At 31.3% G+C, this 15,617-nt stretch overlaps 1 protein-coding gene and 1 long non-coding RNA gene across 2 annotated transcripts in view; both read right to left on the reverse strand.

Moving 5' to 3' along the window:
• The window catches only part of LOC149490011 (acetylcholinesterase-like), a 37,313-nt gene that overhangs the window by 12,272 nt on the left and 9,424 nt on the right, over positions 1-15,617 (reverse strand). Inside the window, exon 2 of the mRNA XM_089714811.1 lies at positions 2,512-2,592. The gene's annotated coding sequence lies outside the window, so the exon portion shown is untranslated. The remainder of the gene's footprint in view (positions 1-2,511; positions 2,593-15,617) is intronic.
• Positions 12,817-14,002, reverse strand: LOC149490013 (uncharacterized). Its single transcript, XR_016318373.1, has 2 exons — positions 13,752-14,002; positions 12,817-13,193 (listed from the first exon to the last, which is right to left on the reverse strand). It is a non-coding gene; the product is annotated as an uncharacterized LOC149490013 (long non-coding RNA).

Raw genomic sequence — 15,617 nt, forward strand, 5'->3', positions numbered from 1 at the left:
AAAATAAAACTTTAAATTAAATGTAAGGTTCAAATCTGGTTTGCCAAAAGATTTTAACTCTTCATTCATCGACATAAAGTTTATTTTACTCTCTACAGGGAATACAAAAACACTTACACGTGTATTTCACAATTTAAATGATTACAAACTAGCTATCACCGTAAACGGTTATTCATTGGGGACCTTTTGTTCATAGTTAACCTTTCTATTCAAATCATCTATTTACTTCAGTTACAAGAATTATTATTTATCAATCTCTATTAAAAAATATTGAATACAAGTGTTGTTTTGTTTTTCATTCTATGTTATATATATTAATATGTATACTACTGTGTTAACTAAAAAACGAGTTTCTTTGCGATATTAAACACGTAAATATTAATACAACTTCATAACCATTGAGGCATTACAGCGAGGCCTCACAATCCTACCTCTGCGTTGGATCACAAATAATATAATAGCATACAAGACCGGAGCATATTCACCTCCACAATATGATCACAATTTGGAAAGTTAAACATCCCGAATTTATCCCCAACATATAAACGAAAATGTAATAAGAAATACGCATTTCACCTCCTTTAATCACGAAGGTTATTGTTATTTTGATTAAATTCAGATGGGATAGCTTAGTCGGCTGTTTTTCGTATACAACGGCTTATGGTTACCGGCTAAGGTACATACGCCCTTGACACGAAAGACAACATATTGATTAGGTAAAGCCGAAGGAATTGCTGATTGCGTCTTGGGAAATATATTTGTTTTCATTTCTAGGCCTGTTTACGAGAACTCGTAGCAGTGCTACGGCGTAGAAGTTTTGTAGCCGATATACGTTTAATTTGTTTGTTTTCATTATTTTCTGATTAAATTATTGCATTAAATAAACTTACTTAATGAATTAAATAATGTTATAAACGGGAATGTAGCTCTGAATGCCTATTTAAACGCATTTGCGCCTAGAACATTGAATAATTTCTTTTTTCATGACACTTGACAAAAATACGATATTTACAAAAAAAAACATTTGATTTATTAAACGTGAAGTGCGTACGATGCCGTGGCCGAAAATTAATATATCATAAATACTGGGCCACTTTTAAACTAATATTCAAAGTACACGAAAGCTTAAAATTCTGTAGGCCCAAACTGTATTAACTGCTCCTTATAATTACCAGTTAATTTTTGTACCGACCGTGACTTTCCACTTTAGCTTTTTATACGGTCACGTACTACTTAAAGAGCAAAACTTTATCCAGAGCAACTAGTGACGTTTTATCGATAGTCGATGTTTGGTGACACTTGATTGAATTTTCGTAGAAATAGGTAAATGAGTTTTGTTTGATTTTAATACATTCATTTGTGTTATGGTTGTCTTATAATATTTTTAAAGTATTTTTTATAAATTGCATATTTTGCGAATTCAGTAAACATTTTAATTACCTCTTCGTTTAATTATCTTAATTGATTAGCACATTAATATCTCATATTAAAGTTATTGCCGTACGACTTTTAAAACTCACCGTCAAACGTTGTTTAAAATTTGAAATAAGTACTAAGAAAATTTAAGTACTAAAAAAACAAACAAATTTCAAAAATATTTCTATTACAAATCATTTAACAATACGACAATGATATCAAATACCATTTTATAAAATTTCCAATACTCAAAAACCCGACAACATTCCGTATCAAGCCTACAAAAAATCTATGCAAAATCAGAGCTCATCGTATTCCGCGAACGTCAGTCAAATTATCGATGTGTCGATACATCACTAGCTCACTTCGCAGTCTACTCACGCCCGGGCGCGTGCCCGCACATACAAATGACGTAATTATATTTTTCTCACAACCCCGACGCGATTGTGCCATGCTTCACCTTATATAATGTATAACTGCTGTGATTTGATTTTGTATCGAATATTTATCGATAAAAGGTACGATAAATAGGGCAACTCTTATTCGCTATGAATATCGATGAAATTGCGGGTAACGAATTCGTACGTAAATAAAGAAAATGTGCATGAATATTCATCAGTTTTGAACGTTCCGTTTTAAAATCTAGCGTTCGCTAGTGCATGATCATTATGGTGAGGATCTGTGACGGTGTGTGGTTTTGAGTTTTGACGTGATCTATTCGAATAATATTATTAATATTAGAAAAATGCAATACGTAGGAAAAAGAGTAGAGTATTGTTATTTATTTTCTTTTGATTTACTTTTTGTTTTGGTATACGAATTACGAATTACGTATATTACACAAAAATGGTGTTTATTTGACTTTCGATAATATCTGTGATAATGTATTCACTCACATTAAAATAATTAAAACACTTTAAATAACAGAAAATCAAATACCAACCCTAAAATAAGACATTCCGAATGATGATTAACTTATTAAACAAAAAAGGTTAGTTAAGAATATATATTAAATATTTGTGAAAGTTTAAATTGAGAGGCTCAAAAAAGTCCTATAAGACACTCTTAATTAAAAAAAAATCATCCAAATTTTACCTGGCACTATCTCCAAAACGCCATGACAGAAGTTCTTGACACATGCGCGACCAAGCTTCTTCACATACTTATCTCCACTGTCTGAAAAGATAAACTCCGTTTTATTTATTTATAAACGACGGCCAGGGAATGAATAATGCATTCGTTCTCTTGTATTGCTCGAATGTAGTTTAGTATAGATAATATATACGTAGTAATTTAAATATAAACACTACATAATACATTACAGAAAAATATAAGGAAGAATACGAATTCTAAAGAGAGAATAAATTTATTATTTTTAAGTAAGTTGCTGGCTGGTTACAAAACTGGCGGTAGATATTACTGAAAAAAAAACAAATGAGCTCTGCACCATTCATTCCAAATTTAAAAAGAAACCTCTATTAATATTCTTCAATCAACATTGTTTACATGACTCGCATTTTTTTAATTAAGTGTAATATTATGCAGTTTTACTACCACTAGAATAAGTACCTACTACTAACAATATATGAGCAATGCTGCCTGATATAAATAAAATAAAATTATTGAATAGTGTACTGTTTAATCAGTCTTCCTATAAAACATATAGCAATGACCAATGACTACCTCAAAACGTCTTCAATATCCCTTGCGGCTATGCAATCAGCTGATTGCGGGAATCTAGGGCATTGGCCTATGTGTTGATTAGATCGGTAATTACTCCACTTAATATACTAACGTTTAATTATGCTTTAAATGGGTTACAAGATGTGGGTTACATTTTCTGGTTGAATTTTACATGTCATCATTTTAGAATTGAACAAAATTGTTTACCAAGTTATTTTTTTTCTAGCTTAAACACCATGCTTAAACGTATAGCATTTTTTATGATGATGAATTACTCATGAACAGTCATTTATCAATTATTCAATCATTTATCATTCAATTAATATAAATTCTTATGGAAAGAAATTTCGAGGTTGAGATTTTATATTTTCTTTACAAAAATCCTAGATATAATCAACGAAAATTGAGGTCAATTATGTTTACATTTTACCATATTAATCTTATTTCTTATAACGACGTTTTCTCATTAATCCATCCTGAACACAGTACATTAAATTCAATCATAAACAATCGACTATAAAACCACATTCAATGCACTTAATCAGAACGTCAACGGGTCATAGCACATAAAACCTGCAGCTTTAGAAAATAAGACGAAAAGATTTAAATCTAAAGACGGTGCTTTTATGTGAATTAAATAAAAGATCCCAGTTTTCATTCCAAGAAAACATTCCGTTTAAATTGCAAAGTATGCAGTTTTGATATGGTATTCGATACATAACATGTTTTAAGCGGGTATACAAATGTTCTATTTAAAGAAATGCGTGTGTAGTTTTGAATAAAACTATTCATATATCATTCAATATTACAGCTTCAAATCCTCTTTGGAATTCATTCATTCAGTTTGGCAAATGCCATTACATACTTTAGTAAAAGCGTGCTTGATTCCGAAAATAATAAATCAGCACTTTCATTATGTATTTTTATCCTAAAAATATTCCTATTGAAAATATTCCTAATTAATTTGAATCACATTACAAACCAAATCATTGAAACAAAGAAATATGAATGCCTAATTGACCCAGTTATTACCGGCTATTTATCGACAGTATCGCCAGGGAAACATAACCAAATACCCATTCCTATACAAGCCTCTCATGAGCAATTTGTCCAGCTTGTAAAGAGCTCTCAGCTCAACTAAACTGAACTAGTACCGTCGGCAAAAAAACCCCGAGTTTCTACGAACTTTCTTTTTTCCGGAAACTAGCTTGAGGGCACTTGGGGAAATTATTTCGTCCGGGGTAAAGTACGTATTTATTTTTCATGCCTATTTACCCGGCAACTCGAGTTTCTAGTTACTGCGAATGTATTTTCGCTGTAACATTTGATGGAGATATGTTTTACAAAATTTACATTTTATATCTTGTGCGGATTCGTTTTAATCTTTTGTTGAACTTATTTAGATTGATAATGAACATTTGCATATTTCAAACATTTCTTAACGAGTTTAATAACAAAATAATTGAAAGTAAAGTGTTTCTTGGAGGTAATTGTTGCAAATACATGTATACATTCAAATAGATCTCATGTCAAATCGCAAAGATTATATTAGAGAAGATTCTTAGTATAAACTACTGCATCTTTACAAAATTAATACGGAATGCTGTTAATAGTCTACGCTGCAACGAAATATTTTTTTTTTTTACTGCAAAAATACCTGAATCATGTTCCTTTTTAGCACTTTGTTTAACAGAATACTTCTATATATAATATAACCTAAAAGATCGATATAAATCTAAACGTTATAAACAACTGCTTCTTTGCCACATAATACCCTAGGGCCTAGACTGATATTAATGCCCATTGTTTCAACCGTCCTTGCAACACAGACGACCTTCCAGCAAAGACGACAATTTTCACATAAACCACGATTCCTATGAATAAATTACACATATGCATAACGATGTCTCGAAGTCAAGGCTAGAATCGTATTTGTCATGTAAATACAGCTTTAGTATTGATTTTTTGAGACAATTATTAAGACGGATTTTTATCAAGTCGTTCTTCTAAATGGCCAAATGATGAAAGAGGCACGCCTGTCATTCCTTTCATAGCAATTTATACATTTATCTTCCGTAATTCGCGGACACAAAAGACTATTGTCAGCACAAAAGAAAACTGTTTTCTTACCACTTTCTATTTGGTAAGAGCAGTATTTTAATTATATTTTTTTGGTGTCATAATTTGAAACAACGACCTAAAATTCTGAATAAAACAATGTGTTTGGAATACAAGGCCTTATTGCAGTAGCTTTTAATTTTATACTAAAGAGAATCTTTAAATGAAATAAACACTATATGCATTGAGAAAAGAGCTCAGTACTAAATAACCAAAACACGAGCAAAGTAAATAATTTCACATGAATAATGATTAAAATCCTACAAAATATTCGACACTGCAATGGCGTAAATAAAAAGGCACTATAAATATTAATTCGATGCATGTGTATGTGCAAGTTAAACATTTTGCACCTGCGACCCTCCGTACATTTGAGCTGATTTAATTACCTTTTAGTTCGGAGAGTTTTAATTTATTAATAAACTACGGGAAAGTGAAGAGCCTGGTTGCTATGGGAATTTACTACGACTAATGGATATTAAAACTATGTTAAAGTGAAAATTTTAGGCTAAAAGCGATTAATGTTGAATTCATTTTTGTAATAATATAAACATTTGAGTAATTAGAACGTTAATCAACATTTGTCATCTAATTTATTTGTTACTAGCTTTCCACCCGCGGCATCGCCCGCGCAGTCAAAGAAAAACCCGCATAGTTCCCGTTTCCGTGGGATTTCCAGGATAAAACTTATCCTATGTCCTTTCTCGGGTATCAAAATATCTCCATACCAAATTTCATGCAAATTGGTTCAGTAGTTTAGGCGTGATTGAGTAACAGACAGACAGACAGAGTTACTTTCGCATTTATAATATTAGTATGGATGTTTATGATTTTGTTTGTTGTAAATATATATCTCACTTTTTATTTTTACGTAAATATAAATTGCTTCAAATAAACAACATTTAAAACTCATTGTAAGCATTAAAACTATATTATATTTATTGATCTCCATTACAACATTCTAAACATTTATTACTTCTAAAGACTAATTAACATTAAACCAATTAAAATAACCTTCTAAAACTTATCAAGTACAACACTTTCGCAATGATAAAAAAATAAAAAATACACGAGAGGTAAAAGCCCTTTATATTATACAGGTAACAATCACATCTCCCATATGGGCTGATATTGATTTTACGTGACACACCCTGTTTACATCGCGTCTTTTTGGGGTACCGTGAGCAAAAATTTAGAGGAACACCGCACTAACTTTTTGTAGATGAAAAAGAAGTAGTTTATGTACGTATGTAATTAGTGATGCAGTTAAACGCTGGATTAACATTAAATTAAAAAATAACTAACTTTACATGTTACTATCAAAACTACTTTACTTAACTTTACATTAAACATGATGTTATTAATAAAATAATAACAGATGAGAAAATTGATTAAGTACGTGTAACAAGTTATTTACTTTACTTACTGCTATCAATTATTACTAGGTATACTGATCTGTATATTAAACATAATTTTAGCAACATAATGTTAGATCAAGATATAGATAATTTCAAATGTATCCAGTTAATCTTTAATTATTGTACAAAAAACAAAATACAACTGAAACAATTATACCCAAACCTAAAATCTGTTCAAATCAATGCAAAGTAAGCACATCCAACGAATCAAAAAGGAAAAGGTATAATTCTTATTAACATTTGGAAGTACAAATACTTAAATTGGAAGTACATAGTATTATATTATCCTTGGTATAAATAATGTCTAATACATAGATATAATAAAAACGAATACATACAAATAATGCAATTCATATGATACCTAACCTTTTTATCATCATCAATAAAACAAGGACTATTTCTCAATCATCCAAAAGGGTTTTCAAGCGTTTTGTTTTTAAGGTTTATTTTTCATTGTCAGACCGTTATCTAAATAATAAATATCCTACCCATCTCTTTCTTTTGTTTTGAATTATATGAGGTACTAGCTTTCCACCCGCGGGTTCGCCCGCGCAGTCAAAGAAAAGCACGCATAGTTCCCGTTCCCGTGGGATTTCCGGGATAAAACCTATCCTATGTCCAGGGGTAAAAAGTAGCCTATGTCCTTTCTCGGGTATCAAAATATCTCTATACCAAATTTCATGCAAATTGGTTCAGTAGTTAAAGCGTGATTGAGTAACAGACAGACAGACAGAGTTACTTTCGCATTTATAATATTAGTATGGATTCCTTTTATTTTTTGGATATTCGAAATGGACTTTTAAAATGATATCATCGAAATTTTCAGTGTTTAAAATAATATTTAAAAAGTTTCATTCATACTAGGCTAGTATTATAAACGAATATTTTAAAATAAACATATGATCGGTTTAATACTTTTTTTTTAATTGAAATCGGGTGCAAAACACGGAAGAAAGTATACGGAAAACAATGTAGATTTTATAATTAGCCCTAAGTTAGCCTTAGTAGTAAAAAAAAATGTTACTTCCGATTCCTACACGTATTGCGCGTTTGAGAAATATACAGATACTAGCTTACCGCCCGCGGCTTCGCCCGCTTTGTCTAAAACCTAATAAATTATATACTAAAACCTTTCTCTTGAATCGGATTTTGATGCGGTTTTTTTAATACAAGATAGAGTTATCTTGTATTAAAAAAACCGCATCAAAATCCGTTGCGTAGTTTTTAAGAATAAGTAATAAGTTTTTAAGATTTAAGTATACAAAGGGACATAGGAACATAGGGACAGAGAAAGCGACTTTGTTTTATACTATCAATAAATAAATAAATACACTTTATGTACTATGTAGTGGTTAAAGGAAGGACTTCATTTTTTTACCATATTTCCACGGACATAATCGCTTAATTGTAATTTACGGTAACACATCAATTAAATATTACCATTTGCAACTCAACATTAACACATTCATTGCACATTACGCTTCACATACAATTAAAATAACATGAAACTGTCCACTATAAATTCATTCAATTCAAACTAATATTACATTTAATGCATTATTTATAAAATATCGCACATTTCCGTAGTTGGAAACACTTCTAACTTCATTTAAGCAACACTGAACATTGAGAATCTTTTACTTTCATATTGTATTTCAAATTTACGCTTTAAATATTATTATTTATGGTGATATTAAAAATATATTACCTATCTATACTAATATTATAAAGAGGAAATGTTTGTAATTATGGATGTATGGTTTGCACGGATAAACTACTGGACCGATTTCAAAAATTCTTTAACCATTAGAAAGGTGCATCTTCACTGAGCAACATAGGCTATATTGCATTTTCAAAAAAAATTGAGATCCTTACCAAAAATGCAATAATGTAACCTTAACGTAAACATGTAGGTACCACGGGCGAAGCCGGGGCGGACCGCTAGTGTTAAAATAAGCTTCGACTAAAAAGATTGTCTCATCTATTCTACTAATATTATAAAGCTAAAGAATTTATTTGTTTGCTTGCTTGAACGCGATGATCTCAGGAACCTCGAGTTCGAATTGATAAATTATTTCACTGTTAGATAGACCACTTATCGAGACAAGCTATAAAGCATCATGCTTAAGCCAATAAGAGCAGAGCAATGCGAGTAAAACCGCGGGGCACAGCTACAGCTAGTAGGCAATAAGAATCGTGACATTCTGAACCTTAATATTAATAAAATAAACATGTTAATATTAGAACCCATTATTTTTACTATTAAACGAATTTACAAAGCAGTATCAAGATAAGAAATTACAGCGGTGATGTAAACAAAAGATACGGCACACAATATTGGAATTATGTTTTCCAAACTGTTTATTAATCGTTTGTTCAATCTAGTTTATTCCTACCTAATGGAATAAAACAGATTATAGATATAAAATGTAAATAATAACTTTTCCTGACAACCTTTGCATATTTAGCTATCTCTAGGTACTTATTATATTCTTTATCGTTTTAACAACAATAATATATTTATTATGTAATAATAATATTTTTTGCATAACCCATAATGGTTTCGGCTTTCAAATGCAAAATAAATTATCAAAATCGGTTTACCAAATCAAAAGTTCTGAGGTAACCCAAACCCAAAAAAACATATATAATATATAACATATCTCGTATTTAAAGTCGATTGACAATTAATTTTATAACTTCGTTACAAGACTATTAAAAAATACTTTTTCCAATAATATTCATACAAAACAAATGCCAAACGGAATAAAGCGAAGCGTTTAATATCATTAAAAACCGCCATTATTGAAAAAAGTCAGGCCGATACGATAACCCAATTCGCCTCCATTAGGGGACGAATCGGAGCGCGGGCCAATTTCCGATTACATTACTTCATTCTTAATATTATTATTAAACGTTATAGATTCAATATTGAATACTGAAAAGGTTGTTGTTATCTATGGTCATTAAAGATGTGATGATTGATCATTTTTCATATTGAATATTTGTGAATTCGCTCATGAATTGTTAGTGTTAAGAGTTGAGATCAAACTATCAAAGACTCACTAAAAACCAATCATATGTCAATTTTTAAGTAATAAATTATTCACGATATTGTAATGAAGTTTATGCATAAAATAATGAACGAAATAGCCGAAAAACGGAGAAAAATTATCGGTAAGTACACATTTTCGGCTTTTACAAAGTACGAAATTAAAATTCCTAATTCCCTAAACGTTTAGTACAAATTTTAGTAAGATATTTGTTTGCGTAGGTATTTTCCAAGTTAGTCACTTAACTTAAAAAGGTACCGTAGGTACAATAAAAAATTACGACAACATAACTATGTTATACCTATAACTTATGCTAAATTAAATTCTTATAATTTTTAAGCTATTATAATATTATTTATTATATTCAAACTTATGATATATATGGCCCATTCTCAAATCACATTGTTTTCAAACTAAGAGCAAGCCACTTACAGCGACTCGAGAGGGTCGCGACTACTTAACTTAATAAAGAGCCACTTAAATATTGTATTTTTATTATAACGTATAAAATATAAGAAAAGCAATGTTTTCTATTTTTTGTTTGATTTGGATTGTATATATTTGGTTTACAATAACGATCTCAATCACAAAATAATAGGTACTAAACTTAAATATTAGTTTCTAGGTACGGTTTTTGTTTAACTTACCAAACTATAAACGTATGTAGTTTTGACTGTATAGAAATATCAATCCATCCAAAAGTTCCCAATTTATAATCAACAGAAAATTTCTACAAAAACAAAAAATAATACAGGTGAAACTACAATTACCTAGGTACATATTTTCATCTATGTTTTTCGCGCCAATGTGTTTAAAATACAGATAAAGCAATTTTCATCACACACAGCACATTAATCGTATTCCGCACAGATAATAACATCATGCTCATTGTTATGTCAATTACATTATGGTGATGCGTTGATGCCTGTTCGCCTGTCTCATCCAGTTGAAACTGACAAATTATTCACAATTCATTTCGCATTTCGCATGAAATAATTCAATTAAAATATAACATGTGTGCGATCTAATAAATAAAAATCGTACACTGGCAGAATCCGTCTCTACTGGGATCAGAAAGGCCATAAACAAAAAAGAAGAAGAAGAACAATTGACATAAAACAAATGTCATTAGTGTCACAGATGCAATCAAACGTCAAGAACATAAATACAGATAATAAAATATTTAACGTGATTATCACGCAGCACGTGCTTACCACAAATGAGGCTCATTTGTCACGCCGTCCTCATCAATCATTTGACGAGTGTTATGCTTACCTATATGTTAAATTTACCAGGCTGGATATTATACAAATGTATCCGAATTTGTTGTATGAATAAGCGATTTATTCGCATACTATTAAGGGATTCCGTTAACAAGGCTATTGAATGACAATTAAATTTGTGTGTGAATGGAAATGTGGATTATTTTACACTGTCCCTTTAATTATAACTACTTTTTTAACATAATATGTAATGTTTATTTAAAAATGAGTGAGAATTAAAACGAAACGTCGATGTTCCATTTCCGATCAGTTCTTTTGACATTAGACTAGGCTGTATGCGCGAAGCCCTTTTCCATCTGCGTTTTGTACAGTCGCTTCCACAGTTGAGTAAAGTATCGTTTAGTGGAAAAGTGTCTATCCAAGGTCCCGATTAATGAGAGCTGTGGTGTCGTATTCCGCTCGCATGTACCGCACTGCGGCTGCCTGCGTCATGCGCCGGTGCGGTGCGGTTAGGCCCGGTGTATACTTGGCGTCTCAAAAATAGTACTGCATTTCGAATGATGGATGAATGATAAATAAATACATTATGGAATATTTTATTAATATTTTGGAGAAATTAAATAAAATTGACGGCGAGCGTGTGGTATTGGTTGTGACCATTAGGTAATCGTATGAAAGTGTATTAATTATTAATACACTTTAATTTGAATAAATATAAATTTATTAAATAATACTTAATGGACTTGAAGTGATGTTACGCTAAATAAATAACATAAAAAATCAAATATAACCAGTATTTATTGAATAAAAATTTAATGACACGCCATAGAGAATATCACTTTAAAAGTTTACGAAATAAATTAAAGTCGATTCTAATATCATTTACGTTGTAATTGTTGTAATTTTATAGCGGCAGGTTGCTTTCTTCTTCACCTCCTCCGCTACATAAACTTACGATACCCATCTAATTTCCCACGCGCCATGTGTCCAAGGCCTAGCAATCAACTTTAACGGACGATGAACGAAGCTCTTATACTTAGATAAAAGCTACTCCGCAAAAAGAGCATTTCTAGTTCTATCGTCGATTAATCAATGAAGTGTACTTCGTTTCCAGTGGAATGCGAATTTAAAAAGCATTTTCCATTTAATTATTCTGGCTGAATTAATATAACTTTTAAATTAAGAACGTTTTAATGATTCCAATTATATTTAAAGAATGAATCAATCAATTAGATTGGGTAAATTTTTTGTCACGTTTATGCATTGTGTTTATGTTTTTTTTCTCGGTCAGATTATTTTTTTGCAATTTTAATCTAAAACTCTGTAGATATTTACACCTAATTTGTTCGTTGTTGAATTATAAATCACTATTTTATAAATTTATACGCACATCAAACAACTGTAAAATCAATTCAAATTAAAAATAATGATTTCACTTGATTTCATTTCATTTCTCATTTTCTTCAATATTTAAAACAACTGTTAAACTTGATAGGTATTTAATAATTAATTGAAGTGTCAGCAAAATGTTTATCAACAACATTGAGATAATATTAATAATGGAGCAGACACCACGAACAAAATCTGTGCGCCAAGATGGCGGCGCGGGGCGCGCGAATGACAGCTAGACAGTCATAGATTATGCGATGTCACTGACTCACCGCTATAGAGGCGACACTTTGTTTCTTTCTGTCTATTTTATTGGGTGCCACTCCTTACATGCACGTTGACTTGAAATTTTCTTTGTACTTACTTAATATTTATTTCAGATATAAACTGACTTTACTACGCGGGGCTAACAATATCTGGCATATAATATAGGATGAGGAGGTTCAATATGGGCTATGGGAAGTTTCATTCCTTACAAATTGAGCCTTTTTAGAAAAAAAATAAAAGCCGTGTAAAAATTGTGTTTATTTATATTTAGTTCATCATCCTCAGAACATGTTCCCGGCTCAGAAATTGCTTGTATTGTTCCAGTACTATTGTAGCACACCTTCGGCTAAAATAAATATAATAATAATAATGTTAGTGATGGCTAAAATAATATTTTATTTGTTATACAAATCCGTAAAATTTTATTATTATTACTAACATCAATACAAGGAACAGCAGACTTCTTTAGAATACGCCTTCCCGCTTTTGTGGTATATTTATCCTCATCGCGAAAATGCAATGAACAGATGCTAGTTCTATCGGATGGTAACCAGGTTTCTTCACTGCGGTTGTTTTGGACAAATTTTACCCATTTTTCCCTTTCTTCACGACCCAGACATGGAAACCTTGAATAGAAAAAATATTAATCTCTGAACTAGCGGTCCGCCCCGGCTTCGCCCGTGGTACATATTTCGCAATAAAAAGTAGCCTATGTTTTTTCTCAGGGTCTAAAGATTGTCTGTGCCAAATTTCATCAAAATCGTTCCAATAGTTTATGAGCCTATTTATTACAATCAAACAAACAAACAAAATTTTTCCTCTTTATAATATTAGTGCAGATAAATAAATAATAATTCAATTATACGTTCAAGTCAGTAGCTTATACAATATCAATTAAAATTGATTAAAATCAATTAACAAAAAAAAAATTGGTGATTAAGTAATTGATTTTCATATTTCATGATTTCACCTTTTTTCAATTAACAACCAGTCTATGCTTTTCTAAATATGTAAAATTATTATTTTATACTATAAAAATATACGCCAGCAAATATTACTAACAACACTTATTTCATGCCCAATGTCATATCTTAAATTTTTAATCTATGACAAATGACGCAAAATGTCGCCCGCCAAAAATTTTGTTCTAACTAAGTTTTAAAAATTATTATCTAATTACTTACTGATTGAAAAGTTATTCCTTTGCACTTTTCCGTATTATTTGTATTATTTGTGCAATATCGTAACACACACGTAGGCATATTTGATGCGTTTCACTTTAAAACAAATAAAAAATGAGCGTGACGTTCGCGCCAATGAGCGAGCAAGCGACTGAGTGCAGTTACGCCACATGACGTATGTTGAGTGGAACATAAGTGGTGTAGGCGGTATCGACTCCATATTAATATTATCTCAATGATCAACAAAGAAATATTTAATTCGAGTTAACTTTTTATTCATATTTTTAAAAGAACACATGTATAAAAAATCGCTAACAATTTGAAAAAAGAAAACTTGTTATTGCACTACAGATTTTTTATTAAAATTGAGCACACACATTGTTGACCTGTATGTATAATATATTTTATACAATCTTAACCTGAACTAAAAACACGACGGGCTAAGACAAGAATATTTTATAGGTATAGCTTAAAAGTTATGTCAATTTTTTTTTCGGTTTAGAAACAGTCGTTTGATGCTAGTTTTAGCCAACGGTTTTGTTTGTGCCTATATGAATCACACATGTTGTCAAATTGTGAGTCTGTACAAAATTATACATCCTACTATAACATTATAAATGCGAAAGTTTGTGAGGATGTGTATGTGAGTGTTTGTTACTCTTTCACGCAAATACTACTGAACCGATTACAATGAAATTAAGTACACATATAGAGGGTAACTTGGATTAACACATAGGATAATTTTATCCCGGATATCCCACGGGAACAGGACCTATGCGGGGTTTTCTTAGAAAACGCGGGTGAAGCCGTGGGCGGAATGCTAGTCTCTAATAATAGAAACAAATAATAAAGTGGAAAGCTAGTCACTACATAGTATAAAACAAAGTCGCTTTCCCTGTCCCTATGTCCCTATGTCCTAATGTCCCTATGTCCCTTTGTACGCTTAAATCTTTGAAACTACGTAACGGATTTTGATGCGGTTTTTTTTAATAGATAGAGTGATTCAAGAGGAAGGTTTATATGTATAATAACATCCATTAAATAGTGGAGAAGTACTGTTATTTTTGAGGTTTCTAATGTGATGTCGTAAAAAATTACATTTTTTCCGCTTACATTGCAAACGCAGGCTGAACCCTACGAGTTTTATGAAAATAATGTACTAAGTATTATACACATTGAAAAGGTCTACTGAAAAGTCCGCGATGGTATATGTCTATCTCTTATGGATAACCCACAATAACTTTTTTTTGTCATTTACTTTTTACGACAAATAATGGCTAATTTTCGATGCGATTTTAACCAATACAGCATTAATCCTTAACCAATTAAATACCTTCAATACATTGTTCATTTAATATAGATCTATATGGCCCTTTACACCGTATGATTTAAGTGAATATTTTCGAAGATATTACAGATTTAAAAATTGCGGGACGTAGCGTTTGCGGCGGTACCGGCCGGCCGCCCGGCTATCTATTTTATACCCGTACGAAGTCGGAGCGGGCCGCTATGTTTTTATATACAACGTTCACAGTTTTTCTGTAGTGTATTTAGTATCAGCATTGCACCCGTGCGAAGCCGGGGCGGGTCGCTAGTATTTTATAAAACAAAAAGGCTATTCCTTACTAAAGAGGTAATGCTAATTACAGGAAACGGGAATAGAGCCTGCGCTGTTCCTCTGACTTTTCTTCCGGCTGCAAAGAATGCAACGATATTTAATCTGTGGTATAGTTAAATAAGTTTGATTTGAGTTTTTTTTTTTATAATGAGTTTGAGAGAGAATTACTTATAATTTGAAGTAAGAATTTTTTTGCACGCCTCATAAGCGAAGCGTTGAGGTGGGTACTACTGTCACTTCGCGCAAAACAT

This window comes from Colias philodice, chromosome 3, assembly GCF_061535455.1.
Source record: "Colias philodice isolate Cphi_HAF_F1 chromosome 3, ilColPhil1 Martin Lab GWU primary, whole genome shotgun sequence".
Classification (NCBI taxonomy): domain Eukaryota; kingdom Metazoa; phylum Arthropoda; class Insecta; order Lepidoptera; family Pieridae; genus Colias; species Colias philodice.